The 25,860-nt window shown below is 44.1% G+C and overlaps 1 protein-coding gene and 1 long non-coding RNA gene across 16 annotated transcripts in view; one reads left to right on the top strand and one right to left on the bottom strand.

Moving 5' to 3' along the window:
- The window catches only part of cacna1ab (calcium channel, voltage-dependent, P/Q type, alpha 1A subunit, b), a 617,073-nt gene that overhangs the window by 420,980 nt on the left and 170,233 nt on the right, over positions 1-25,860 (bottom strand). The gene's annotated exons all lie outside the window — the stretch shown is intronic.
- The window catches only part of LOC119957093, a 120,964-nt gene that overhangs the window by 84,744 nt on the left and 10,360 nt on the right, over positions 1-25,860 (top strand). For 3 of the 6 annotated variants that reach the window (XR_005458745.1, XR_005458742.1, XR_005458740.1), the window contains exons 3-4: positions 4,191-4,311; positions 6,278-6,429. The exons of 1 other annotated variant lie outside the window; for it this stretch is intronic. This is a non-coding gene — a long non-coding RNA (uncharacterized LOC119957093). The remainder of the gene's footprint in view (positions 1-4,190; positions 4,312-6,277; positions 6,430-25,860) is intronic. 2 more of the 6 variants (XR_005458741.1, XR_005458743.1) reach the window with 2 other exon arrangements.

Below are 25,860 nucleotides of genomic sequence, written 5' to 3'. Positions count from 1 at the left end.
AGCTGTCCTAGTGGCCCGCCCTCTCGCAAAAAAACATACGCATATAAAATTTGTATATTCATCACTCAGCTAACTTGAAATATTGGTGCCAATATGCTGTCCGAGGGGAGGGTAAGAAATTATAGTTTCTTTTTAATCTCTCACAGGATGCAAGTGTGGCTGAAGGCCGGCATTTGTAGCCCCATTCCCAATGATCCTTGAGAAAGTGCTGGGCAGGCACCTACTTAAACTGGTGCAGAGCATCTGATGTAGGTACACCCGCAGTGCTTTTAGGGAGGGAGTTCCGGCATTTTGACACAGTGGCACTGAAGGAACGATGAAATATTTCCAGGATGGTGTGTGCCTTGGAGTGGAACTTGCAGGTGGTGGTGTTCTCATGCATCTGCTGCCCTTGGCCTTCTACATGGTAGAGGTCGCGGATTTGGAAGGTGCTGTCAAAGGAGCCTTGGCGAGTTGCTGCAGAGCATCTTGCAGATGGTACACACTACTGCCCCTCTGCATTAGTGGTGCTAGAAGTGAATGTTTAAGATGGGGGATAGGGTGTCCATCAAGTGCACTCTTTGTCCTGGATGGTGTCAAGCTTCTTGAGCATTGTTGGAGTTGCACTCATCCAGGCAAGTGGAGTGCGTTCCACCACACATGTGCCTTGTAAATGAGGAGTCAGGTCAGTTACTCACTTCAGAATTCTCAGCCTTTGACCTGTTCCTATGGCTATAGTATTTAACTGGACCAGCAATACAAGTCCCTGATCAAGGTAACAAACCCAAGAGGTTTATCTTGGGAGATTCCGTGATGGTAATGCCATTGACGTCAAGGGAAACTGTGTCTTTTGTTGGAGATGGTCATTCCCTGGCACCTGTATGGACATGAAAATTACTGGCTACTTATCTGCCCAAGCCTGAATGTTGTCCAGGGCTTGCTGAATATGGACATAAAAGTGCTTCAGTATATGAGAAGTCATGGAATGTACTTATGATGGAAGGAAGGTAACTGATGAAGCAGCTGAAGACAGTTGGGCCTAGGGCCTGAGGCTGAGATGATTTGCTTCCAACAACCATCTTTCTTTGTGCTCCTATATGAATCCAACTAGAAGAGAGCTTTCCCCTGATTTTCATTGACTTCAGATTTGATGAGCTTCTTGATACCATATTTGGTCAATTGCTGCTTTGATATCAAGGGCAGTCACTCTCCTCTCACCTCTTGAGTTCAGCTCTTTTGTCCATGTTTAGACTAAGGCTGTAATGAGGTCAGTAGTTGTGTGGTCCTGGAAAAACCTAAAGGAATTATCAATGAGCAGGTTATTCCTGAGCAAGTGTTGCTTGATAGCACTGCCCATCACTTTGCTTATGATCAAGAGAGGTCTGATGGAGTGATAATTGGTTGGATTGGATTTGTCCTGCTTTATGTGGACAGGACATAGATGAGTGGATGCAAGTGCTGTAGCTATACAGGCATATCTTGGCTAGAGGGTCACGGCACGTTCTGGAGAATAAGTCTTCAGTACTACTGCTATTGATGTTTCTATCAATGCACTACACGTATGATGATAATTTTATGGATTTTGCTGCAATCATGGAATCCAGACTCACATCCAAGCTTTGGTCACAATCTGGCAATAACCCGTCTAGTTTTAACCACACATCTGCCTGACCAGGAGGAAGCTATGAGTGAACAACCACTTGTCAGGAGTAAAAGGTTAAATGGTTAGAAAGAACATGCTGCAGTGAACATACAACTGAAAACTGAAATGGACTCCAGATAAGTTTATTAAGTAACTCGGAATCCAAGGGACCCCAGTGAATTCTGTTTGGCGCCACACTGGTGTTATAGTGCACATGATGCCAAACGTGATTGGACCCCGACACCAAAGCTATACAGTATCCACTTGAACTTTTCTTACTGTTGCTCAATGACGTATTTTCTTTTATTTCGTTTTCTTTTCATGTGCTTAATGATCTGTTGAATGCTCGCAGAAAAATATTTTTCACTGTACTTCGGTACACTTGACAATAAACAAAAATCCAAATCCAAATTTTCCAGGCTACCTTTGAATTCAAATAAATTTATGATCTTTTTTGTTTGTTCAGTTGACAATGGGATAAATCCATTCAAACATTTTCCTCATTCCTTAAAAATTATTTCATGGAATGTGGACATCACTGGCTAAGCCAATATTTATTGTCCATCCTTGGTTGGCCTTGAGAAGGCGGTGCTGAGATGCCTTCTTGAACCATTGCAGTCCATCTGATGTAGGTACACAATGGTGCTGTAGGAGAGGGAGTTCCAGGATTTTGACCCAATGACAGCAAAGGAACGATAATATAGTTACAAGTCAGGATGCTGTGTGGTTTGGAGGGAAATTTACAGGTGGTGGTGTTGCTATTCATCTGCTGCCTTTATCTTCCAGGTGGTAGAGTTTGTGGGTTTGGAAGATTCTGTCGAAGGAGCCTTGGTGAAGTTACTGCAGTGCATCTTGTAGATGGTACACACGGCTGTCATTGTGCATCATTGATGGAGGAAGTGAATGTTTGTGGATGGGGTGTCAATCAAGCCGGCTGCTTTGTCCTGGATGGTATCGAGCTTCTGGAGTGCTGTTGGAACTGCACTCATCCAGGCAAGTAGATAGTATCCATCATACCTCTGACTTGTGCTTTGTAGGAGGCACACCTTGGGGAGTTAGGAGATGAGTTACTCACCATAGAATTCCCAGCCTCTGACCAGCTCTTTAGCCACAACATTTATATGGCTGGTCCAGCTCTGTTTCTGGTCAATGGTAACCCCCAGAATGTTGCTAGAGGAGGATTCAGTGATGGTAACGCAACTGAATATCAAAGGAAGATTATTAGATTATCTCTCTTGTTGAAGATGGTCATTTCCCGGCACTTACGTGACGCGAACGGAACTTGTCGGCCCGCCCCCAAATGTTGTCCAGGTCTGTTGCAAATAAACATGGGCTGCTTCTGTATCTGAGGAGCCTTGAATGGTACTAAACACTGTAATCATCAGCGAACATCCCACTTCTGACATTATGATACAAAATGATGGAGCAGTTGATGATGGCTGGACCTAGGGATCTACCCTGGGGAACACCTGCAGTGAAGTGATAGGGTTTATTGGCCTCCAACAATCACACCATATTCTTTGACAGCTTTGACAAAGAGTTATTGGACTCGAAACGTTAGCTCTTTTCTCTCCCTACAGATGCTGCCAGACCTGCTAACATTTTCCAGCATTTTCTCTTTCATTTCAGATTCCAGCATCCTCAGTAATTTGCTTTTATTTTTTACACCATATTCTTTTGTGTTTGTGGGGAAGTTTTCCCGCCCCCAATTCCTATTAACTTCAATTTTGCTCAGCATCCTTGGTACCACACTTTTTCAAATGCAGTCAAGGGCAGTGACTCTCATCGCATCTCTTCAATTCAGTTTCTTTTGTCCATGTGTGGACCCAAGGTAGTAAAACCAAGTCAGTAGTTGAGTGGCCCTGGTGGAATCCAAGCTGAGCATCAGTGAGCACCTGCCATGCAAGTGGAACTTAATAGCATTGTCAATGACACCTTTCCTCACTTTGCTGATGATTGAGAATAAACAGATGGGGTCCTGGCAGAACCCAAACAGATCGTCAATCGTGAGTGAGCAAGTTCCTACTAATTGTCCCATCTGTCATCAAGACAGGCAGCAGGTAAAACTGACCAAAGGCAACAATTCAGCCTGCTAAAAGAAAAATTCTATTAGTTTGTACATCAGACATTTAATGTCTATTTAAGATAATTAGGATGAAATTTGTTTGTGGTTTCTTATACTGATCCTAACAGACCGTTGTGATAGTGCAACCAACTCAAACAATTCCCATCGAAGGCCAAAAAACAGCCCAAAATAGTCATAATATATATCTTCCCTTCAAATCCCCTTGGCCAGCATATTTTACTGTAAAACAAGGTAATAAGAGGTGAATAAGCACGCAGAAAGTGTTCAAATATTTCCTAGCATCATAACAATTAATGTATCCTATATTTGTCAAAGGTTTTTTGTATTTTAGCAGTATGGTCACTCACTGCACGCTATGAGCTATCCTTTCAAACGATGGTTATCATAGCAATGCCACAAGAGTCCACAACAATCACAACTTCGGTCTGTCTGGGCCACACTTACTGTAGAGAAAGCAGTCAGTTTTCCTTTTTGCTATTTCAGTGAATGACTTGCAGGGTCCTCGTCAAACTTCAACCTCCAAGAGATGCCAAATCTGGACAGCAAGTCAGTAGTACATCTTATACTGAGTTGAGGTGTGTACCCACATCTACAGCGTTTGAAGGTCAGCAGTTTAGAAAAAGGATAAAAACTTGTTGCCCTATATTCTTTGATCTCTTTCGATACAAACAGAATATCCATGACATTACCAAAGCGTTACTAATTCACCTTCTCTTCCATCCCCACTTGAGAGAAATATACTGAGCACCAGTACTCATTATTTCATCTCGTACACTACTATTTCTTCGTTAGAGGATCCCTCTCAAACTATGGCCCTGATAATAAATCAATACTCCCCTGTACTGTGTGCGCCCTAGTGGGCAGAGATGACTATATATCTACCAATAAGACATTTACCCAACTTCTAGCAGAGCTGTGATATCTTTCTGAATCTTTCATTAAAGGAAACAAATTTATTGTAAAATCTCAAAGACTAAAAGAAAAATGAAATGAAATGAAAATCGCTTGTTGTCACGAGTAGGCTTCAATGAAGTTACTGTGAAAAGCCCCTAGTCGCCACATTCCAGCGCCTGTCCGGGGAGGCTGGTACGGGAATCGAACCGTGCTGCTGGCCTGCTTGGTCTGCTTTAAAAGCCAGCGATTTAGCCCAGTGAGCTAAACCAGCCCCTGAGAGGCAATGATATTGTACATAGGCTAATAAGTGAAATGTAAATATTTAATCTGAAACATTATTTACAATTAAATCATGGCTACACATAGATATAAACTAGTAAAAAGCAAGTTCAGGTTTATTATCTTTACACAAAGATCATCAATCCTATAATGGTTTCTCAGCAAAAATGGCAAAAATGTGAGTTTCAAAATGGATATCCATGGGCAGAAAACAAGGACAGAAACAGGCTCAAATGAGATTTTCTCCACCAGCCATTAGCCTTCCATACCAAGGATTGCATAGGATCAAATTTTATAACATTTAGGAGAGGCTTGGACAGTAACCAAAACCGTATACCAACCCAACAATGGAAGTGAATTGGGAAAAAAGGGACAGGGGAGGGAAGGGAACGAAATAGAGAAAATCCAGATATATTCTTGTTTTAGGCACAGATAAACTTGAGTCGGAGCTATTATAACAGTAACTGGCTGGTTTAGCTCACTTGGCTAAATCGCTGGCTTTTAAAGCAGACCAAGCAGGCCAGCAGCACGGTTCGATTCCCGTACCAGCCTCCCCGGACAGGCACCGGAATGTGGCGACTTCACAGTAACTTCATTGGAGCCTACTCGTGACAATAAGCGATTTTCATTTCATATAGTAGCTGAGAAGGTCTTGGGAGTCTTTCTATTGCTAAACAGACTGGTGTACAAACCCAATATTTCTTACTAATTACTACATGTGAATAGCTTAGTCAGCAGGAAGTTCATAAAAATGGAAGTAGAACTGTATCCACTGCCAATTAATCTGTAATCGCAGCAATTCCTAATAACACGGAGGCACGGCAGATGGTTGTTTAATCAAGGTGACTGCAAGGACGTCTTTCTTTGTGATTTCTGCTTTGCTCTTCTGTTCTCTTCCTTGCCCCTAATTAATTTAAGTTTGTAGTCTTCCATCTTTGCATTGTGCACAGAGCTAAGACCTCACACTATTTTTTTAATGAAATATATATCTATCACATGGCTACTTCCTAAAACTTTAAAAACTGGACCAAGACTTTAAAAAGGCTGAAGCTATATCTGCCTGTAACCCTGAACAGTGGCAGTTTATCTAGCAGTATCGAATACATTTTCACAGTGTTCTCTATGAGCAGAGACTAACACTTGTGAGCAGCAGAAGCCAAATTCAAAGGCCACTGGCATTTCCTAAGCGAGGTTTGGCCACCGGAGACAACCCGTCTGTGGGGACAAAGGACTCTGCAACTTTCCTTTCAAATTTGTAATTGTTGAAACATTAACAATCTCACAGATGAAAAAAAAGTCAAAGTGGGCTGGTTGAAGTGTATGACATTACCCCTTGCTGAAAGAACCTGTAATGCTGTCTTGCTGTACTGCTAATCAGTCTGTCATCTTCCATCTAGAAAGCAGAAGCACAGAACAAGAGCTTGGTCCAGGTGAATGCCTGGTCCAGATCTACACTGTCTCTACTGGAACTTCTGAGCTTCTGCACCAGTGCCTACAAAATTAATTGATCTCTGTGTACCAAACCCATTGTGGAAGTCATCTTTACTGGGTAAGTGAATTATCCAGCTTCAGCCTTCAACCTGCCGACCTCTGTGAAAGAATACACCAAATTCAAAGGAAATTATACAAGGCCAACTACAATTCCTAAGGCAGGTTTGGCCAATGAAGACTACCAGCCTGCGAGGACAAAGACGCTGCACGTTTCCTTTCAAATTCTTAATAGTTGAAACATTAACAATCTCACAGATAAAAAAAAGCCAAAGTGGGAAGGTTGTAGACTCTGGACTCACATAAAATAATAATTGTTTACTCTGTGGTCTTTAGCCGTTAACTCTTTCTTTCTCTTTGCCCCCCCCCCCCCCAACCCTTTTTGTATTGAATATGAGTGAAAAAGGGGGCTATGTTGTACCTCTCCTCTCGTGTTTGTGCGTGGAAATAAACCACCCCTCTTGAGTTTCCCCTAACTGGAATTTACTGTGAAGTTATTAACAAAAATTGGATCACACTAAAACTGAGGGGGTTGGGAAATAAGCCACCGCTTAAAAAGAGGGAAATCAAAATACCTTCCTGTTTATGGAGGGGTAGTGAGGAGAATTAAACCCTATCCTGTCTGTAATACTTGAAATACGAAGAGGCCGCAATAAGTGACATAAAATTGTCAGCTGTTCTCTCTCGTTAGGGCTTTGCTAAGACATTGGTGAATCCCAATTGTTTTTCAGCTTGACAAGGTCAATGAAAAAGCTGTGCATGGGGGAGGGGAGTGACATCTTCATATTTCAATCACACTGAGCTTTCATGTCTACTGGGCTGCAAGAATAGAATTAAACAGTGGACGGGACTGAAGTCTTGTTTCACAGCCTTTACCCTTCATGCCACAAAAGGTGATTTTAATGAAATCTCGGAAAGAGAAAAGGCAGGTACTGCACACCAAGACTACACCGTTATTATAAATCTGGGGACCGTATGTTACATCAGTCTGCCAGAATCATTAGCACAGGCTTACAGTAGCTGTTATCCCAATGCGACAGTAAACAGCGTGCTTTTTCACGTTAGGACAAGACGCTAGCAGGTAAGATCTGAAGACACACAGATCCACACTGCTGGAAGATTCCATCTGCACAGTGTGAATGTTTTGATTCCCAACCAGCAGATTAGCACACACTGTGATGAATAATAGAAGGTACATGGGATTATGCACAAGCTTCCTTGCTTCAGCCTTTTTCTTTTTGTTCCCCTTTTTTCTGTCAGCTTTCCTTACTCTGAAAGTTCTTGTGGGATGCATTTTCATAGTTACCAGTGCTGCCACGGTGTCATACAAGTAGCGCTGTGAACTCTGATTGGACATTCCCTTCATTTCAATGGCCACTGAGAGAACCACCAGACTCTTCATTTACTGATGGAATAATTCTTGACCGTCACTCAAACAGGCCTTTCCATAGAATCCATACAGTGCAGAAGTAGGTCATTTGGTTAATCGAGTCTGCACCATATCTCTGAAAGAGCACCCTTCCTAAGCCCACTCACCGTCCTATCCCCGTAACCCCACCTAACCTACACATCTCTGGATACTAATGGGCAATTTTAGCATGGTTAATCCACTTAACCTGCACATATTTGGACTGTGGGAGGAAACTGGAGCACCCGGAAGAAACCCACGCAGGCACGGGGAGAACGTGCAAACTCCACACAAGAGTCACCCAAGGCTCTTGAACCCAAGGAATTGAACCCAGGTCCCTGGTGCTGTGAAGCAGCAGTGCTAATTATTGTGCCACAGTGCCACCCATATGTCTGATGTTAAAAATGTTCAAAAAGTTTTTTTTTTTAAATTCTATTGACCCAATGATTTTTCACCTGGGTTGTTCGCATCAGTGTCCGAAGATTAGTATTTAATTCCTAGACATTCCAAGGTAATCCTGAAGAGTTGGCAGTCCTACATATAAGTGGGCATATTTGTCAGAGTCACAGATGTGAACGGTGCCAAAGAGGCCCGGCCAACCACGCCCACATGTTCTGGTCTTGCCCCAGACTCGTGGAGTACTGGACAGCCTTCTTCGAGGTTATGTCCAAAGTGGTGGGAGTGAGGGTGGAGCCATGCCCGATAGTGGCGGTCTTCGGGGTTTCAGAACAGCCAGATCTATTCCTGGGGAGGAGGGCGGACGCCCTTGCCTTTGCCTCCCTGATCGCCCGCCGTAGAATCCTGTTTGGCTGGCGGTCAGCAGCACCGCCCAGAGCTGCGGACTGGCTGTCCGACCTCTCGGAATCTCTCCAAATGGAGAAAATCAAATTTGCCATCCGAGGGTCGGACGACGGCTTCCACAGAACGTGGGAGCCATTCATGCAACTGTTCCGGGACCTATTTGTGGCCAATGTACAAGAGGAAGAATAGTCGGGGGAAGGTAGCGGGAGGGGGGGGGGGCTACAGGTTCGGTACGGGGGTTCGATGGCTAGCTAAGGCCCAAAACCAAACTAAATAAACATGTTGGGAGGGGGGGGGGGGGGGGGGGGGGGGGCGGGCGCAGTTACTACTACGAAGATGCTTACCTGTAAATATGTATGTTAATTTTTGCGTGTTTGTTTGTTTTTTTTTTGTTTTTTTTTCTCTCCTAACAATTTGTAATTTGTTCAATATAAAATATGAAAACTGAATAAAAACATTTATAAAAAAAAAATATTTGTCAGAGTCTAGATCAGGATTGTTAGCCAACCGAAATCTGTCCTCGCTCAACGCCATTCATGAGCACTTTCAAGAAAGTCACTGGATGGGATTAGGAGTTGAAATCTTGACTAAATTTTTTTCCTTCTCCATTTCAGGTACATCGATATCAATTGTAGAACCCCAGCTGAAGCTATGCTCGAGATAAACCAGCCTGGGAATAAAAGCTGGTCTATATGGCTTAGTATATTTAACTGGGAATACCATTAACCGCACAAATGCCAACTTTGAAAATGGACAATATAGTTAAATATTAGAAGGCAAGTTGCTATGACAAAAGTGTACTGAGACATAGGGCGAGGATTCAGCTTACCCCCCGAGACGTGCAACTGTGGTCATTGCAATCAACAGAGAGGAATATTTTGCTTAAATCATGCACAATGATGGCCTTTGCCATCTTTGCCAATGTATTATTCTTCTGCTAATGCGACCATCATGGCCATCACGTCTAATTGGTGTTAAATAGAGGGCGAAGTCAATCGGTATTTAATTGCAGACTGGAAGGTACTTGTAAATTTTAAGCTCCAAGTCATTGTTCGGTTTTCATTTTAATTTCTACCAATAGTGTGTCATATATCTAGAGCTTGACAGTGTATTCTAAAAGTAACATTTCCTATATCTGCCACTGTATATACAAATATTGCATTTGGAACATGCCGTGTTGGTCACTCCTGACCCACAGAGCTCAGTTTTGATTCATAATTCTTTGAATTTCAATCAACTACAGCCACTAATTTTTAAAAAAGAGACAAAAAACCAATCAAATTTCTCAAAATATTTTTCAAACAACCATTATCTCTTCACAAAGCCAAGGGTTGCAGAAGGAAAGGAGTTTAGTAGCATAATAAATATACCAAAAAATTTGTAAACATGAACCTGATCTATAGAATTGCATTTCAAATGAGAAATTAAGCTAAAGCCTTGCCTGTCCTCGGAGGCGAGTGTAAAAGATCACACAGCATTATTTCGAAGAGCAGGCAAGTTGTTCCCAGCGTACTGACCTATATTGTATTCTTCAATCAACATCGCAAAAAATTACAGATTATTTGGTCGCGGCCACATTGCATTTCATGGCACTTGTGTGCAGATTTGCCACCTAATTTCCTATTTTATAATAGGGACTGCTTTTTAAAATTACTTGGGTAGCTGTAAAGTGCTTTGAGAAATCCTCAGGCTTTGAAAAGTTGCTATATGAATGCAAGTCTGTCTTTCTTTCTTGTGTTTGAAACACAAATTTTCTGTCAGAGACCTGTACCTATGTTAGAATCCTCAATGTGACGTTCACTTGTGTTTCCAGCGTCATTATTTGGAGCCTGGAGATGCAGAAGATGGTGGGCTGAAGTTCAACCGTTGTTGTGTGTCATGATTTTGCTTATAATTGACAGCAAAACTGTCACAGAGCCTGCCAGGACTTGCTATAAGCACCACCCCTTGTACACTTGCATGCATTGGAGGAAACCTCCTGAAGACAGATCTTTTTCAAACCCATTTTCAAATTTGTTTATTGGAAATGTGGAAACCTTCCCCATTTCCACAGTCCATCATCACATTTGGTTCATTGTAAGCAATGATACAGGATAGAGGAACATAGGAACATAGGAATATGGAGCAGAAGTAGGTAATTCAGCCCTTTGAGCCTGCTCCCCCATTCAATCAGATCACGGCTGATCTCTTCCTGGTCTCAAATCCACCTCCCTGCCTGTTCCCTATATCTTTTTTTTATCAGAAATCTTCTATCTCCTTCTTGAAACCATTTAATGACTCAGATTCCTCCGCTCTATGGGGCAGTGAGTTCCACAAATTCACCGCGCTCTGCGAGTAGTTCCTCCTCATCTGAGTTTTAAATCTGCCGCCTCTCAACCTATATCTGTGACCTCTCATTCTAGATTGCCCCACAAGGAGGAACATTTGGTCTATCTTTACTTTATCAATCTTTCTTTGTATTTTATATACCTCGATCAGATCCCCTCGCATTCTTCTAAACTCCAGTGAGTATAACCACAAACTGTTCAATCTCTGGTCATAGTCAACCATTTCTTCCCTGGAATCAATCCTCTGAACCTCCTCTGAACTGCCTCCAATGCCCCCACATCATTCCTCAAATATGGAGACCAAAACTGGGACACAATACTCCAGATGTGGTCTGACCTACACCCTATACAATTGCAACAATACCGCTCTCCTTTTGTACTCCTGTCCTTTTTCAATAAACGCTAAAATTCCATTTGGCTTTTTTATGACATGCTGTACCTGCATACCCACTTTCTGCGATTCATGAACAAAGACACCCAGATCTCTCTGCCAGATGCATCTTGAATCTGCATTCCATTAAGATGACCATTTGTCTTTCTATTTTTTCAGCCAAAATGGATAACCTCACACTTATCCACATTAAACTCCATCTGTCAGATTTTTGCCCAATCTCTTTGCCGATCTATATCCGTCTGTAAACTGTATCTCCTCTTCACTGCCTGCTTTCCCACCTATTTTAGTATCCTACCCAAATTTTGCTATGTTACACCCTGTCCCTGCTTGCAGATCATTTATATAGATTGTAAACAGTTTGTAAACAGATTGTCAACAAAGTGGTATTTATATAAACCGTTCTACACATATGAATGCCTGTCCGATTTTCCATATATGGCCCAGAACATCCAACTAATCTGACTAATCGTACCCCGAAGGTTTCCCCCAAGGTCCACAGGGGGACCTCTCAGACATCCCATTGACTCACTGCGCGTAATTGTCTAGGAATTTGGACTTATGATGGGCAACTCCCATGTCTGGAACCCATTTATAACTCTTGAGATAGAATTGGAGACTTTGGATGATTCCAACTCAATTACCAGAATATATGTGGCACAGTGATTAGCACTGCTGCCTCACAGCATCAGGGACCAAGGTTCAATTCCGACATCAAGTGACTGTGTGGAGTCTGCATGCTCCCCCCGTGTTTGCGTGGGTTTCCTCCGGGTGCTCCGGTTTCTCCCACAGTCTAAAGATGTGCAGGTTAGGTGGACTGTGTTGTGCTATGCTTCTTCACGTAGCATAAGCTGCTTCCTTGATGTATACTCTGACAAAGGAAGGTTCAGACTTGGAGATAGATTTAACACATTTATTGAACAGTTAACAATTCTCCTACTTCAGTTCGACTCTCCTGCTAATCTTACTATAATAACTCAATCAGTGTTCTTCAAACTTTTTTTCCGGGGACCCATTTTTACCAACCAGCCAACCTTCAGGACCCAACTCGGCCGACCTTCGCAACCCACGCCGACCGACCTTCGCGACCCACACCGGCCGACCTTCCCGACCCACACTGGCCGACTTGCGCGGCCCACCATTTTCTCTTACCTTGTTTGCTGCTGACAAAAATAGAGGAAATGGTTTTGGGTCCCTTTGGCCCTCGTAAGTGCTCCTCCAATGGAACCTGTTGGATGAAGGTGAAGCCTCCCAGTGTCGGAAAGTATGTCCAAAGTTCTGCATTTTTTTCCAGTAACATTTTATGAAATAAACCCTGCCCCCAACTTGTAAAAAATTTAATAAAATGAATAAAAGAAATGAAAAAAATGAATAAACCCTCCCCAAACTTGTAAAAAAATAAAATGAATAAAATAAAAGAAAAAAAAACGTAATGAATAAAATAAATGAATAAATGAATAAAAACCACTGCAGAACTTGTAAAACAAAAACCTGCAACCGTTTAAAAAAATAACGGCCGCACTGAGCATGCGTGCCCAATTACCGGCTGTGCATGCGCGCCCATCATCGCACGCACATGCGCAATGCAGACGAATATTTTAACATGTTCGCGGAATGCGCATGCGCGCCGATCACCATGCGCGCATGCGCATTCCGCGAACATGTTCAAAAAAATTCGGCCGCATTGCGCATGATGATCGCGCGCACACGCAATGTGGACAAATTTTATTTTAACATGTTCGCGGCCGCTTGCAGCCAGCATTATGAAAGGCCGGCTGCTGCGCGTGGATTTGTGTTTTCGGGAACGCCGCGGACAATGGCTCCGCAACCCTCCCGACACCCGCCCACGACCCACCCGCAGTGTCTTGACTGCCCATTGGTCGTGTCCTATCTTACTGGCCTATGGTTGAATGTCTGTGTGTCATGATGTCTCCCTCTCATGTTTATTTAGTTCTAGTGTATTTGCATTAACCCCTTGTGTATTTACATTGCCCTCGTGTATCTACATTAACCCCTTGTGTATTTACAGTGATGCATATCACCACAGACTGGCCATGATAAGTTGCCCTTAGTGTCCAAGGTTAAGTGGGGTTACTGAGTTACGCGGTTACGGGGATAGAGAGGAGGCATGGGCTGAAGTGGGGTGCTCTTTCCAAGGGCCAGTGCAGAATTGATGGGCTGAATGGCCTCCTTCTGCACTGTAAATTCTATGATTCTATGAGACTGGAAACCGCTTTCCATTTGTAAAGACATCCATCAGCCATTACCTTTTGTTTCCTGTTGCTGAGCCAGTTTTGGATGCGGCTTGTCACTTACACCTATACACCATGGGATTTCACTTTTGTGATCTGTCGGCCATGTGGGACCTTGTCAAATGCCTTACTCAAATTTGTGAAATTTAAGGATAAATAAACAGAGGAATGAGGAAGAAAGAAACAAGGGGAAATAGAGTCAGATTACATACAGAACAGAAGGGGATGGACGGAAAGGAAGAGAGAGAAAATGTAAAATTTGAATTTAAAAAACTCTCTAGGAATAATTCATTACTTGCATGAATGTGACTCCACAGTTTTAATTGTTCCCTTTCTGGGCAACTACGGTTGGGACATTGCAGAAACATAAATTTCATCACCAAAAGGTTCCATACCAGTCCTAACTTTCTATGGCGAGTTTAATTTCCTTTAACAGCATAAGTTGAAGCAATCTTTTGAAACTTGTGAGGGAGTTGAAGGTGATTTATCATTTTCTCCATGCCCAACATGGAGCAGTACAAATCATCCAGCAAACAGGGAAGAAATGCAATTCCCAAGGTATTTATATCTCCTCCTTGCCACAGGTTTCTAGGTTACTTACACAGTTGTATGAGTGCGCACAATAAATCCCCAACAAATTCTCGTCTACTCTGTATTCTATAATATTCCCATCTTCAACTTACTATAAACAAAGGCAACAGAAGATCTATTTATATATTTTTTTCAATTGCTTAGTACATATCAGTAATGCTCCAAATATTTGTGACAGGTAAAACAATCTCTTTTTTTGAAATACTGTCACAATTATCTGTCAGAGTTTATGGAGTTGTTTTGTTACTTGTTCACCAATTCTAGGAAGTAAAACTACATAATGCTTCTTTTATTTGTACTGTTGTCTATATTCTTGTCCCCATATTGTTGCATTGTACATACAAGGTTAATGTAGATGTCTGTCACTGATGCTCTAATTTCCACTATCTGCTTCGAGTAAAGGGGAATTCCTTCACAAAGGCAGATAAACAGAAGCTCTACAGTAACAATAAATAAGAGACTCTAATAATGACAACACACTTTGATATTTTTTCAGTTAGAATTTGATTTTTGGCTATCATAGGGTGAAGTACGTTAGGACTAGGAAATGGAACTTAGTTTATGTATCAGGTGTTAGCTCTCGCTGGCTCATCAAATTCTCTCAGTTCCAAACTTAGAAGTGTGCCCTCCTTGCAAAGTCATATTTTCCATAGCCTACTGTAGCCTCAGATTCAGTTTGATTGTAAATTGAGGGCAGCTTGTGTTCTGGAATCCCACAAACTAGAAATTGAGCAGAGGCTGATCAAATATTTCTCATATTAGGATATTTGTAGCCATCAGAGCAGAAGGAATTTCTTCCTATAGCCTGGACTGGATTAGAAGCAAATTCCCAGTGTTGAAAGCGTACCGTCTCGTCCACTGCGCCATCTAGTATCCCTGGGTCTGTTTATTCATGGTTTCAAATATTCATTGGGGTATTTGGCCAATGTTTCTTTTCTCCATACTGCAGCAATGCCGAGGTCAACTATAGCTGAGGCATAGCTCACCTGGCTTAGATTTCAATGACTCTGTCCAGTAATGTGAAGTTATAAAGATGCAAATACAGCAAAGAAAATGGTTATTGAGGATGCAGGACAACAATGTAACTGTTAAATCAACCACAGTATAAGTGTGCCTAGCTCCACCTGAAAAATGCTGATGAGAGATGCTTCCAACTGATAAATATTTATTTATTTTAAAAAATAGCCACAGACCATAATAAATAAACTAAATTTTATATAGATTTCCTGTGAAATTTTATCAATGTAAATTTCAAGGAATAAAGGATATAATTTAAACATAGCAATCTCAGTGTACACTATAGAATAAGGAGCATATTCCCTTCAATTTTAATATCTTAGGCCAATACAGAATAATGCACATATTTCAATTCTCTTTCAACTCCCGATATCCTGGGTGTCTATATAGTACAAATAAAAGAGTATATTATTCATTTCATCTTAATAACACTTTCTGTTTATAAAATAAAGTATTGATTGAGTCCCTTACATGTCTTTAGGTTGTGAAAAGCTTCAATTAATTTGTTTTGAAGTCGAGTTATGTTTGTTATGTTGAAAAACATGACAATAAATTAGCACGCAGTAAAGTCCTGCGCCATATTCTCTCTTCGGACCGCATCCCATTGGTTAGGGTGAGGGCAAGATGGGAGAGGGAACTGGGTCCTGATGAGGCGTGGAGGGAGGCCCTCTACAGGGTCAACTCCACATCCTCTTGTGCACAGTTGAGTTTAATCCAGTTCAAAGTGTTACGCAGGATGCATTTAACCAATGCAAGGATGTTTTTTTCCAATCGAGGAGGACAACTGCAATCGTTCTTCGCTTGCCCCAGCTAACCAGACGAATGAGACTTGGTCCTGCCTCAAACTTTCCAGCTTCTGGGTTTCCTTTTCAACACTATATCGGAGATTCTTTGGGTGGTTCTAGAGCTATGTCCATGGGGTCTCAAGACTCACCGGCGCTTCACTCTAGGGTAAGGGAGGATGTTGTTGCCTTTCCTCACTGGTAGCCCGGAGGCAAATATTACTTTGCTGAAGGTCTCCCATTCTGCCCAGTGTCCCTGCCTGGTTGGGCGACTTAATGTCATTTCTGCACTTGGAAAAAAATAAATATACCATCAGGAGTCAGTGGGGAAGTTCTACCTTACATGGCAACCTTTTATTTCCTTTTTTATGAATCTAGACACTCAGCTGTTAGGGGGTTTAGTTATAGCGTTTAGCCTAAGTTTGTTTTTATATTGGGGATTTGTTTGTAACTTTTTGACTTTGTAATCTTACATCTTCGTTGGTTGATTGCTATATTGTTATTATATGAAACCTCAATAAATATACTTTTTATAAAAATCAAGATTAGGGGGAACCCCTTGCTGTTCTTCTATTTGCACTGTGGCATTTTTAATATCATTAGGTAGACAAGGCTTTAGTTTACATCACATCTGAAAGACGTCACCTCCAGTAGTGCAACACTTCCTGTATTACATGATAGTTGAGGTTACGTTCCTCTCGCAAAGGCTTGATCCACAACCTTCTGATTCAGAGGCAGGTGTGTTAGAGTCTCTACATTACAGGAGAATCTATCCAAATCTCAACCGGCGACAGTGCGGAATAAAACATATGAAACTCCTAGAAATGCTGAATAATTATTTGAGGCTAGTATTGTCAAAGTGAAATGTTTGACATTACCATAATCATTTTCAGTAAGACACAACAATTGAGACACAAGAATGTATTTTTTTTTAAAATATTTTTTATTCTCCTTTTTCACATTTTCTCCCAAATTTACACCCACCAACAACAAACAATAATCAGTAACAAATATGTCAATCCCCATATCAATAACAACGATCCTATCCTCCCACCAAACGCCAAACATTAGCCCGCATGTTCACATAAACAAATGACAAAAAGGAATCAGGAATCAACAATAGTCTCCCTCAACATGCACCACCCCCTCCCCCCAACCCTCCGACCCACCTCCCCCAACTAATGTTCGATGTGATCCAGTTCTTGAAAGTGCAGAATGAATAATGCCCATGAATTGTAGAACCCCTCCATCCTTCCCCTCAGTTCAAACTTAACCTTCTCAAGAGTCAAGAATTCCAACAGGTTCCCCCACCACGCCAGGGCACAGGGTGGAGAGGCCGCTCTCCATCCCATCAGGATCCGCCTTCGGTTGATCAATGAGGCGAAGGCTACAACATCTGCCTCCGCAGCCGTTTCCAACCCCGGCTGGTCCGACACCCCGAATATGGCCAACCGGGGGCCCGGGTCCAGTTTCACGTGCACCAATTTAGAAATTACCCTTAAAACCTCCTTCCAGTAATCCTCTAGCTTTGGACAGGACCAAAACATATGAACGTGATTAGCGCCCCCCCCCCCCCCCCCCCCAACGTTCACACACATCTTTTATTCCTTCAAAGAATCGGCTCATCCTCGCCCTCGTGAGGTGTGCTCTGTATACCACCTTTAGCTGTATCAGCCCCAACCTCGCGCACAAGGTGGAGGCATTCACTCTCCGGGGCAGCTCACACCCGAATCTCCTCCATATCCTCTCCCAATTCCTCCCACTTTACTTTGATCCCTTCTAGTGGTGTCTTCTCCTCTTCCAAAATAGCTCCGTAAACCGCTGACACTACCCCCCTTCTCCAGTCCTCCTGTCGTCAGCACCTCCTCCAGCAATGTGGAGGCCGGCTCCACCGGGAAGTTCTGTATCTCCTTTCTAGCAAAATCTCGAACCTGCATGTATCTAAACATTTCCCCTTGCTCCAGCCCATACTTCGCTTCTAGCTCACAAGAATGTATTTTATTGCAGTGCTACAGAGCGCCATATTACCATTGTTGTGAAAGCCCACAGCTTTGAAATAACTGAAAAAGATAGAAAGAGGTGATGGATAGCTTCAGTAAAGCAAAGAGGAAGTTTTGCGATTAAAGCGTTCATTCAGTACCTTAGGTATGTACTCTGCTTCCATGCATAGCTCCTCTTAACCACAGGGTGAGGTAGCCAATTGGATTCAAATTGGCTTGACGACGGAAGGCAAAGTGTGGCTGCAGAGGGTTGTTTTTCAAACTGGAGGCCTGTGACCAGCGGTGTGCCTCAAGGATCAGCGCTGGGTCCACTGTTAATTGTTATTTATTTATTTTTTTATAAATTTAGAGTACCCAACTATTTTCTTTCCAATTAAGGGGCGATTTATTGTGGCTAATCCACCTAACCTGCACATCTTTGGGTTGTGGGGATGAAACCCACACAGACACGGGGAGAACGTGCAAACTCCACACGGATAGGGACCCAGGGCCGGGATTCGAACCCAGGCCCTCAGCGCCGTAGCCCCGTGCTAACCACTGTGCCACATGCCGCCCCCTTTATTTGTTATTTATATTAATGATTTGGGTGAGAATTTAGGAGACATGGGCCGGGATTGTCCCCTACCCGGCGGGGTGGGGGGTCCCGGCGTGATGGAGTGGTGTGAACCACTCTGGCGTCAGGCCGCCCCAAAGGTGCGGAAGTATCCGCACCTTTAGGGGCCAAGCCCTAACATTGAGGGGCTAGGCCCGCACCGGAGTGGTTGGCACTCCGCCTGGTGTGGAAGGCCTTTGGCGCCACGCCAGCCAGGGCCGACGGGACTTCGCCGGCCGGCGGAAGTCCACGCATGCGCTAGAGCGTCAGCGGCTGCTGACGTCATCCCCGCGCATGCGCAGGGGAGGGGGTCACTTCCGCCTCCGCCATGGTGAAGACAATGGCGAAGGCGGAAGGAAAAGAGTACCCCCACGGCACAGGCCCGCCCGCCGATCAGTGGGCCCCGATCGTGGGCCAGGCCACCGTGGGGGCATCCAGGACTCCAGAGCCCGCCCATGCCGCCTGCTCCCGCCGGTAAGATAGGTGGTTTGATCCACGCCGGTGGGAGAAGCATGACAGCGGCGGGACTTCGGCCCATCGCGTGCCGGAAAATCGCCGGGGGTGGGGGGGCTCGCCGACCGCCACGGAGCGATTCCCGCCCCCGCCAAATCTCCGGTGGAGGGTCGTAGAATCCCGCCCATGGTTAGTAAGTTTGCAGGTGACACCAAGATTGGTGCATAGTGGGCAGTGAAGAAGGTTATATAATAATAATAATCATCACTTATTGTCACACATAGGCTTCAATGAAGCTACTGTGAAAAGCCCCTATTCGCCACATTCCGGCGCCGGTTCGGGGAGGCCGGTACGAGAATCTAGGATTGCAACGTGATCTTGATCAATTGGGCCAGTGGGTTGATGAATGGCAGATGGAGTTTAATTTTGATAAATCTGAGGTGGTGCATTTTGGTAGATCAAATCGGGAGTCAGGACCTACTCAGTTAATGGTAGGGATTTGGGGAGAGTTATAGAACAAAGAGATCTAGGAGTGCAGGTTCATAGCTCCTTGTAACTGGAGTCACAGATGGACAGGGTGGTGAAGAAGGCATTCGGCTTGGTTTCATTGGGCAGAACATTGAATACAGGAGTTGAGACGCCTTGTTGAAGTTGTACAAGACATTAGTAAGGCCATACTGTGTACAGTTCTGGTCACCCTATTATAGAAAGGATATTAATAAACTAGAAAGTGTGCAGAAAAGATTTGCTCGGTGTGGTGAATGTGATTCACACTATATATAGTTGCCAATATCACTCCATGTATATATATTCGTTATCTACCCGTTGTAAGATCAATGCTGTATATAGTTGCCAATATAACTCCGTGTATATATGTTCACTATCCACCATTGTAAGTGCAGTTGCACTATCCGACCACCGGGGGAGTCGCTCTGGGAGTACGCGAGAGTTTGTACTGGGCTCCTTCCTTGGCTCCGCCCAGGACTCCTCCCCCTGGGACCGATGCATAAAGATCAGTGCCTTAGAGCCAGCCTGCCAGTTCATCTGAAGTTCAACGACGAATAGGCTTACCACAAGGATCTGTTCTGGGGCCGTTGCTGTTTGTCATTTTTATAAATGACCTAGAGGAGGGCGCAGAAGGATGGGTGAGTAAATTTGCAGACGACACTAAAGTCGGTGGAGTTGTAGACAGTGCGGAAGGATGTTGCAGGTTACAGAGGGACATAGATAAGCTGCAGAGCTGGGCTGAGAGGTGGCAAATGGAGTTTAATGTGGAGAAGTGTGAGGTGATTCACTTTGGAAAGAATAACAGGAATGCGGAATATTTGGCTAATGGTAAAATTCTTGGTAGTGTGGATGAGCAGAGGGATCTCGGTGTCCATGTACATAGATCCCTGAAAGTTGCCACCCAGGTTGATAGGGTTGTGAAGAAGGCCTATGGTGTGTTGGCCTTTATTGGTAGAGGGATTGAGTTCCGGAGCCATGAGGTCATGATGCAGCTGTACCAAACTCTGGTACGGCCGCATTTGGAGTATTGCGTACAGTTCTGGTCGCCTCATTATAGGAAGGACGTGGAAGCTTTGGAACGGGTGCAGAGGAGATTTACCAGGATGTTGCCTGGTATGGAGGGAAAATCTTATGAGGAAAGGCTGATGGACTTGAGGTTGTTTTCGTTAGAGAGAAGAAGGTTAAGAGGTGACTTAATAGAGGCATACAAAATGATCAGAGGGTTAGATAGGGTGGACAGCGAGAGCCTTCTCCCGCGGATGGAGGTGGCTAGCACGAGGGGACATAGCCTTAAATTGAGGGGTAATAGATATAGGACAGAGGTCAGAGGTGGGTTTTTTACGCAAAGAGTGGTGAGGCCGTGGAATGCCCTACCTGCAACAGTAGTGAACTCGCCAACATTGAGGGCATTTAAAAATTTATTGGATAAGCATATGGATGATAAGGGCATAGTGTAGTTAGATGGCCTTTCGTTTTTTTTTTCCATGTCGGTGCAACATCGAGGGCCGAAGGGCCTGTACTGCGCTGTATCGTTCTATGTTCTATGTTCTAGGCTGGCTCTGTTGTAAGTGTATTAAAGCCTCTGTTCAGATCCAACTACACGTGTTCACTGAATTGATGGTTCCATCACTCGGATGCTACAGGACTTGACAGTTTGAGTTATAAGCAGAGGCTGGACAGACTGGTACTTTTTTCCCAGGAGGCTTAAGGGTGATTTTATAGAGGTCTATAAAATAATGAAGGGCATGGATAAGGTAGATAGTCGACATCTTTTCCCAAAGGTAGGGGAGTCTAAAACTAGAGTGCATAGGTTTAAGGTGAGAGGAGAGAGATACAAAAGGGTCCAGGGGGGCAATTTTTTCCACACAGAGGGTGGTGAAAGTGTCTGGAATCAGCTGCCAGAGGCAGTAGTAGAGGTGGGTACAATTTTGTCTTTTAAAAAGCATTTAGACATTTATATGGGTAAGATGGGCATAGAGGGTTATGGGCCAACTGCAGAGGCTGGTTTAGCTCACTGGGCTAAATCGCTGGCTTTTAAAGCAGACTAAGCAGGCCAGCAGCACAGTTCGATTCCCGTACCAGCCTCCCCGGACAGGCGCCGGAATGTGGCGACTAGGGGCTTTTCACAGTAACTTCATTGAAGCCTACTCGTGACAATAAGCGATTTTCATTTCATTTCATTTCATTTGGACTAGCTTAGTGGTAAAAACTGGGCGGCATGGACGAGTTGGGCCGAAGGGCCTGTTTACATGCTGTAAACTATGGCTCTATGGGTGCTTCTCAAACACCAAAGTCTCTTCCAAGATTGAGGACTTGGTGTGCCTTTGCCCTGCTCCAGTGCAAAGGCCCAAACAATTCCTCAAACTTAACAAAGGAAATTTGGATAATGGGTTGCCTTGGATCACTTCTCAGTATGTGCTTTTACATTAATATAACTGGAAGCTGGTTGTCCAGAGCCTGCCATTTGCTGTAAAATGCCAGAGAAATGAAAAGAACAAAAGTTTTATCTACACTTTCCAGCAAAAAGAGCATTTCCCCAACAACAACCGTCAAAAGAATCAGTAGCAAAGGATTTGGATTCACTTAAACAACTCTCAAGTACTCTTTCTGCCAATCCCTCCTGGCCGTTAATGGGTTGGCGGCCATTTATTGCAAAATAACCCACGGAATTGAAACCAAAACCAATGATTTATTCTGAATCGCATCATAGTTTAATAGCATTCATTACTTCTGTAATTGGCCCCAAGAGAGGTAAACCATTGCTCAACTGTGAGTATGATGTGGAGATGCCGGCGTTGAACTGTGAGTACACAGCTCCTATTACTATATGCTCACTCTACCCATTTACTGCTGCCCTCTCCAGCAGGTACCACTCATAACGGTGTGCCACATATTGATTTTCAAACGGAGGTCCTTAGACATTGTGGGGCAGGAGGGTGCAGGGGGAAAATTCATCATCCCCTACTGCTTTATTTATTGACTTACTAGTGGACCATATCCATTCCCGTATATGAATACAGAATTGTTTTTGGAATGATAGGAGTTTATCAGAATTTGCAGTGAACTTTTAAAAAATATATTTTTATGAGCCATGGGTTCTGCTGGCCAGGTCAACATTTAGTGCCCATCCCTAATTGCCCTCGAGGGTAGCCATGATGTGGAGATGCCAGCATTGGACTGGGGTAGGCACAGTAAGAAGTCTTATAACACCAGGTGAGTGAAACCTGATGAAGGAGCTGCTCTCCGAAAGCTAGTGATTCCAAATAAACCTGTTGGACTTCAACCTGGTGTTGTGAGACTTCTTAATGTGCCCTGGTGGGGCTGTTTAAGAATTAGTCACATTGCTGTGGTCTGGAGTTGTATGTAAGCCAGACTGGGTGATGGCAGATTTCCTTCCCTAAAGCTAGATGGGCTTTGACAACAATCGACAATGGTTTCACGGTCATCATTAAAGACTTTTAATTCCAGATTTTTAATGACTTCAAATTCCACTTGTGGCGGGATTTGAACCTAGCTTCCCAGACCTTAGGTCTTTGGTTTACTAGTCCAATGACAATACCACTAGGCCACTACCTCCCCTATTCCCACACACTGAAAAGTGGTAAAACCACTGTGTTGACTAGACATTAGCTACCTGATGGTCCTTGCTTAAGTGGTCATTTATCAGGGATAAGATTAGATAAGGGGTTGATAATCTGCAGCTCGGGAGCCACCCGAGGATCATTCAGGACCTGCAGCTTTTGATCTTAGTCAATTGAATCCATTTTGATTGGAATTAAAAGGCTTTATTCACCTTTTTAAAAACTTTTATTAACATTGTACCCAGGTTTCGATGGTAGGGCCCAGGAGAGGTTGCAGTTTTGATGAACAAAAGGGTTCCTTTTTCGGAGGCGAAGATCTTGGCAGACCCGAATGTGAGATATGTGTCTCTTTGCAGGTCTTTGGTGGGCACCGCGACGGTTCTAGTTAATGTGTATAACGTGGGTTTTATTAACAAGCTTAGGGCATCTCTTCCTGACTTGGACTCACACCAGCTGATTTTGAAATGAAATGAAAATGAAAATCGCTTATTGTCACGAGTAGGCTTCAATGAAGTCACAGTGAAAAGCCCCTAGTCGCCACATTCCGGCGCCTGTCCGGGGAGGCTGGTACGGGAATGGGGAGGACATAAATTGTGTTTTGGACCCTCGATTGCATCGATCGAGACCAAATCTCTGATCCCACCTGGGTTAAGTCTATCTCACCTTCTACGTTGTGGAAGGCCCTTAAGATGGTCATTAGGGGCAAGATAGCACACCAGGAAAGGATTGGGAGGGTGCAGCTGCAGAGGCTGGTGGATACCATCCTGGAGGTGGACCTCCAGTACTCAGTTGCCCCTACATCAGAGCTACTGGCAAGTGGGAAAAAATTGCAGACGCAATTTGAGTTACTCTCAACGGGTAAGGCGGTGAGCCAGCTGCGACGCTCGAGGGGGACATTCTGTGAACACTGGGGATGGCCAGTCGCCTTTTAGCGCACCAGCTGAGGCAGCAGGCTGCCTCCCTGGAGATTGTGCAGGTAAAGGACTCAGGGGGCTGGTTGGTTGCGACCCCACTGAAGATCAACGCTGCCTTTTTATCAAAGTCTCTATCGATCGGAGCACCCGGAAAGGGTTTGCTCATGATGCAGTGTTTGGAGGGGTTATCCTTCCCAGTGGCGGAGAGGGAGAGAAGGGACGAGTTGAAATCCCCGTTGGGCCCTGAGGAGATTAAGGAATGTATTAGTTTAATGCAGTCGGGTAAATCTCCGGGCCCAAATGGATTCCCCTTCAATTTCTATAAGAAATTTGCGGAGCAGTTGAGCCCTCTGATATTGGACATGTTTAATGATTCCTTGTCCCAGGGGTATTGCCAGTTACTTTGGCGCAGGTCTCGATTTCCCTGATTCTGAAGAAGGATAAGGACCCTACAGAATGTGGGTTGAATCGGCCAATCTTGTTGAATGCTGATGCTACATTTCTGGCTAAACTGCTGCCACTGCAGTCGGAGCCCTGCCTTCCAGAGGTGATCTCGGAAGAGCAGACAGGTTTGTCAAGAGTTGGAAGCTGTCAGCCAACATACGTTATAGAATTTACAGTACAGAAGGCCACTCGGCCCATCGAGTCTGCACCGGCTCTTGGAAAGAGCACCCTACCCAGGCCCATATCTCCACCCTATCCCCATAACCCAGTAACTCCACCTAACACTAAGGGGAATTTTGGACTCTAAGGGCAATTTATCATGGCCAATCCACCTAACCTGCACATCTTTGGATTGTGGGAGGAAACCGGATCACCCGGAGGAAACCCACGCAGACATGGGGAGACTCCGCACGTGCAGACTCTGCACAGACAGTGACCCAAGCTGGGAATCGAACCTGGGACCCTGGAGCTGTGAAGCAATTGTGCTAACCACTATGCTACCGTGCTGCCCCCATTGATTATTAAATGTTGTCCTCGCTCCCTCTCCAGCACCCAAGCAGAGGTAATTGTCTCAGTGGACACTGAAAAAGCATTTGATAGGTGGAGTGCGGTATCATTTTCAGATTCTTGGAGGGGTTTGGTTTTGGGGCCAAAATTTACATCTTGGATTAGTTATCTGCAGGGTCCCCATTGTAAAAATTCACACAAATGCCTCGAGTTTGGGTTACTTTCAGTTGAATATGGGTACGAGGCAGGATTTTCCTTTGTCTCCACTTTTGTTTGCCTTGGCTATCGACCATTGGCTATAACGTTAAGATCTTCCACTGAATGGAGAGGGATAAAGCAAGGGGGTTTGGGCGGGCAAGGCCCCAAAAGATTCGCAGGACATTTCTACAGAGAGCAAGATAGTCAGGTGACTTAGTACCCAATTTGCTATTTTATTACTGGGCAGGCAATATTGAAAAAGCACTGGGGTGGCTTAAGGAGCCAAATTCCTTATGGGGGCAGATGGAGGCAGGCACTTGTAGTGGTTCTCGCCTGGGGGCTTTGGTAACTGCCTGGCTTCCATTTTTCCTTGCAGAATTTACCTCAAGTCCAGTAGGGGTGAGCATTTGGAGGCAGTTCAGTCAACATTTTAAGCTTGACTGCAAATTGTTGTTAGCGGTTTTAGGTCATGGTGGGTCTGGAATGGTTTGGAGACCAGTTTGTGGAAGGTAGGTTTGCCAGTTTTGAGGAGCTGCTGGACAAATTCCCAGTCCCGAGGATGAATTTATTTAGCTATTTCCAGGTTCGCAATTTCTTGTGTAAGGAGTTTTCTTCATTTCCCTTGGCACCCGCTCTTGAATAAGATCTTATCCTCTGGCCGATACGGGTGAGGGGCGGGTTTCGGACATTTATTGTCAGATCCTGCCTTGGATGAGGTGAAGAAGAA

Source organism: Scyliorhinus canicula, chromosome 25 (genome assembly GCF_902713615.1).
Source record: "Scyliorhinus canicula chromosome 25, sScyCan1.1, whole genome shotgun sequence".
Classification (NCBI taxonomy): Eukaryota; Metazoa; Chordata; class Chondrichthyes; order Carcharhiniformes; family Scyliorhinidae; genus Scyliorhinus; species Scyliorhinus canicula.
Note: the sequence above shows the minus strand (reverse complement) of the source record. Positions and strands in the feature narration are given on the sequence as shown.